This window comes from Camelina sativa, chromosome 12 (genome assembly GCF_000633955.1).
Source record: "Camelina sativa cultivar DH55 chromosome 12, Cs, whole genome shotgun sequence".
Lineage (NCBI taxonomy): Eukaryota > Viridiplantae > Streptophyta > Magnoliopsida > Brassicales > Brassicaceae > Camelina > Camelina sativa.
In genome coordinates this window covers 28,089,327-28,094,132 of record NC_025696.1, presented here as the reverse complement: position 1 = coordinate 28,094,132, position 4,806 = coordinate 28,089,327, and the positions used below count along the sequence as shown (strand labels likewise).

General features: G+C 39.1%; 1 long non-coding RNA gene across 3 annotated transcripts; it reads left to right on the top strand.

The window, feature by feature from the left end:
* LOC104732779 lies at positions 38–2,478 on the top strand. 3 transcript variants are annotated; one of them, XR_002034527.1, is made up of 5 exons: positions 38–118; positions 453–535; positions 632–795; positions 1,079–1,561; positions 1,662–2,478. It is a non-coding gene; the product is annotated as an uncharacterized LOC104732779 (long non-coding RNA). The 3 variants fall into 3 exon arrangements; XR_758974.2 differs by having other exon boundaries at positions 632–1,195; positions 1,332–1,561; XR_002034526.1 differs by having other exon boundaries at positions 632–1,561.

Here is a 4,806-nt window from a genome sequence, read left to right as displayed (position 1 = left end):
AAAAAAAAAAAAAAAAAAAAATCAGAGACACCAGTTTAGTACATTCAAAAGAAAAATGATCGCAACAATTTGTTGGAGAAGAAATACCCAAATCCGAACAAGAACCAAACTAAAATCGGTATATTACCCAAACTTTTGAGCTTTCTCCTCCTTTAATCGATTTTTCACCAAACCTAAACACTAAAATTCCTAAATCAAAACCAGAGTTGTGTCCTTCTAGTCCCATGTTTATTGTTTTTAGATGGATTCATCACTATCTCCAATTCAAGATTAGCCTAATTAAAGTTAGGTTAAATTGGGTGGGATCCAAAATTTAGTTGGTTCAGTGGACCGATCCGGTTAAAGATTGGTTGGATCGGTACATTGAGAGCAATCTTTGCATTCATAACATGTCTCAATCTCAATTTATACTGAGATCAAAAAGATTAATAAAACTTTATTTTTGTTTCCAGACTTTTTGAATTGTTGCAGCATCCAATTCAAGAATGAGTACTACTGCGTCCGCTTTTGCTTCGAACGAGGATCCTGGTTCAAGGTTTTTATGCTCACTGTAGCTTGTTTTTGTTTATTTTTTTCTTCTTCTTTTCTTTCTTGTAATCTGATCATTATTAAAAAATGTGGGTTTTCTCAGTTTTGAAAGGGGGGGAAAGGAAGATTCGTGTAGCAGTCTAGCAGATAAGCGAGTCAATAAGCTTGCTTTGTGATCCCATGTGGCTTCTTCTTTATCTTCAAAGAGCTTCAGAGAAGGATATTCGGATTGGTCTTCTTGGTGCTAGTGGCTACACTGGCGCTGAGGTTTGTGCAATGTTTGTTTTGGTGATCTCTTTTAGTTTTGAAATGAATCAGAGCTTAAGTGGTGTGTATCTTGTTTGTTGCAAAGTATGTGGCTTTTTTTGGGGTATTGTCCTCCTTATTTAGCTAAAGCAATAAAAACATATGCTTAGTTTAGTATAGCCTAGTAGTCATTTGGATTTTTTAAGGTTCTTTAAAATTTCAGGGGAAGGAATGTATCTAAGCGTTGTTTCAAATGCATAAGGTAGTAAGTTTTCATTTGAACAATGATTTTATTGAATGGCAGATCGTCAGTCTTCTTGCAAATCATCAGCATTTCCAAATTAAATTACTCACTCTGATGACTGCTGATAGAAAAGCTGGCCAGTCAATGGAAAGCGTTTTCCCACACCTGAGAACTCAAGTATAAGTGATATATATTGATATTCCAAGTGATGAATCTGTTCAATGTTACTTTGTGATGGTGTATAGTGATTGATGATGTTAGTGGAGCAGGTTTGAGCTTACTCCGTGATCATTATTCATGAACAATGATGCAGGGAGAATGTTTCTAGTTTCTTGACATGATATGAAAATAATCATCAGACGTCGTGCTAAGGAGGGGAATCTTTACTCTGAGATAGCTCAAGGCATTTCTTCTTATGGTGTCACACCACATCGCCATGGTATGTCACAATTTGGTCATTACAATGAGTAAAAAATTTGGTTCTATTGTCATATAAATGTCTATCCTGATCGAATCCCCGGAAGAGCTATCATAATCTCAGTGGTAAATATAACCATTCCATATTCTGTTATAAACTCATCTTTAACTTATCCACAAAGCCAAATTCGTATATTAAAAAGCTCTTTGTGGTGGTGTGTTGCAGATTGATAATCTGGTGAAAGGAGCTTCGGGACAAGCGTTGCAGAGTCTTAACATAATGTTGGGATATCCCGAAACAACGAGACTCAGACACCAGCCACTTTTCCCTTAAGATGTAACGAATTTAAGTTTTCGTAGCAGTCCGAGGAAAATTGTTACAGATCTGATCGTTCGAGGTACCCTTGTAAGTTGTAACGGGTACGGGTGACCAAATTAGGAAGGGGTACATGTCTCAGTGCCAAACTAAACCGAGTATTTTGGTTACTAGAGTTCAGGGTTTGAGAAAATCAAATGACCATTTCGCCCATTCTCCTTCACTTTTAACGCGGTTTTGACTTCTTCTGCCCGTCTTGCCCGGTTAATTGTGGCGGGAAAATTGAGAGAGGGAAAAAAAGATTGATTAGAGAAGAAAAGTGAAAAAAATGAGAAGTTGGCGGGAAAGAGTCATCAGTCCGGAGAAAGCGGGGTTTTGTAGTGGCGGCTGTGTTTGTGAGTTGTGGGAGTTTGGTCTTTCCACGTTGTCGTCAACAACACGTGTGTGTCTGTCTGTCTGCATTGACTCACTCCCAAGATAAATTGACACCTCATCCATCAGATGGGTTAGTTCACTTCATTCCATGAAATTTTTTGATAAAATCAATGGTATACAAAAACTTTACACACTTAAATTTTGTTCTTTAAAGCAGGAGTATATGATTTACTCTTTTGTCAACTAAACTATACAATAGGAAGAAGACTAACTTTCTATCGACTCTTATAGTGATGTATCCATCGTGAGAAAAGACTCACTTTCTATAGACTCTAATTGGTTTAGATTTTTACCCTTGTTAGTAAAGAAAGAGTTTCATCCACAATGCCCTTGGCCTTGGCATACTCCAAGAGGATGAAGGCTCATCATGTAGACCATTTGTTGTTGCTACCATGCCTTGCTTCTGCTGCTCTTGTATCGTCCAAATGAATCGCCTATCACTTGTTTCTTCTATTCAGGGATTCAAGTTCTATGTAGTCTTTATTGACAATTTTTCAAGATATTGCTGGTTCTACCCTCTTAAGAGAAAGTCAGACTTTTGTTCTATATTCATTCAGTATCAGCTCTTTGTTGAGAATCTTCTACAAAACAAAATTGGGATTTTTCAGTCTGATGGTGGGGGTGAATTCACAAGTAAAAGATTCTTAACTCATTTACAAGAGTCTGACATTCAACATTACATTTCCTGTCCACACACGCCTCAACAAAATGGGTTGGCTGAGAGAAAACATCGACAACTTACAGAAATGGGTCTCACTCTCATGTTCCAGAGCAAGACACCTCAAAGTTATTGGGTAGAAGCGTTTTTCACTGCAAACTTCCTCTGCAACCTCTTACCAACGACTTCTCTTGCTAATCATCACAGTCCTTTTGAGGTCTTACACGGCAAAGCTCCAGAATATTCAGCCTTACGCACCTTTGGATGTGCCTGCTACCCAACTCTTCGACCATATGCTCAAAATAAGTTTGATCCAAGGTCTCTCAAGTGTATTTTCCTTGGTTATACAGAAAAAAGGCTATCGCTGTTATCACCCTCCAAGTGGTCGTGTATACTTGAGTCGGCATGTTCTCTTTGATGAAAAATCATTCCCATTTGCAGACACTTATACCTCTCTGCAACACTTTGTGCCTACACCACTGTACACAACATGGCTTAAAAGCTCCTCCAGTGAACTCACTTCTTCTGTGGTTTCTGATCAACTCTCTCCGAGTGAAATCTTAATGCCTGTCAAGTCTGCGACTTCACACTCAACTCAAGACTCTGCAACTTTGATCGAAGCTGAAGACTCTGCTACTCCTATCGAAACTGAAGACTCTGCAACTCCGATCGAAGCTGACGATACTGTTGACACTATACCTCCTGCGACGTCGGTTGTTCATGTTGATTCTCCTCATTCTAACAACGGTTCACCTCATAGCTCAGCTGAAAGTGATGAAGAATGTACTGAGTGTACGGCAAGCTTAGATCTTGTTCCTATAGGCAACAGCGTTCTTTCATCACCACTTCAGCTCACTACATATGGTGCTACCGTTCCACTTGAAACATCAACAGTCGAGCTTCAACTTGCTTCCACACATCCTATGATCACACGACTCAAATCAGGCATTAGCAAGCCAAATCAAAGATATGCTCTTCTCTCTCACAAAGTATCTTATCCCATGCCTAAAACGGTTACTGAGGCTCTCAAGGATGAACATTGGACAGCTGCTATGGGAGAAGAAATGGGAAATTGTAAAGCAACAAAAACTTTTTCTCTTGTCCCTCCTCCATCTGATGTGAATGTCCTTGGCTAAAAATGGGTTTTTTGAGTCAAACTCCACGATGATGGTTCCTTAGACAAATACAAAGCCAGACTCGTGGCTCAAGGCTACAACCAAGAAGAAGGCATTGATTATCTTGAAACGTATAGTCCGGTTGTGCGCACTCCTACAGTTCAAGCTGTTCTCCTCATTGCTACTCTTCCTAATTGGGAACTTAAGCAAATGAATGTCTGCAATGCTTTTCTTCATGGAGATCTTACAGAAACTGTTTACATGAAACAACCTGCAGGCTTTGTGGATGAAGAACATCCTGATTATGTCTGGTTACTGCACAAATCACTCTATGGCCTTAAGCAAGCTCCAAGGGCCTGGTTTGATAAGTTCAGCAATTTTTTGCTTGAATTGGCTTCTTTTGCAGTATTCCTGATCCTTCTCTTTTTATTTGTGCTAAAAACGGTGATGTTATCTTCCTGTTGCTTTATGTTGATGACATGGTGATTACAGGAAACTCCTTCAATCTTCTCAATAGCCTACTTGACAAGCTAAATAAACGTTTTCGAATGAAGGATTTGGGTCAACTGCATTATTTTTTGGGGATTCAGGCTCAATTTCACTCAGGTGGCTTGTTTCTTTCTCAACAAAAGTACGCTGAAGACCTTCTTATTGCTGCAGCTATGTCAAATTGCTCTGCAGTTGCTCCACCGTTACCACAACAACTAAAGAAAACTCCAAATCAAGATTGCCTTTTTGAGAATCCTAAGTACTTTCGCAGTCTTGATGGAAAACTACAATATCTGACTCTTACAAGGCCAGATATTCAATTCTCTGTCAACTATGTGTGCCACAAGATGCATGCTCC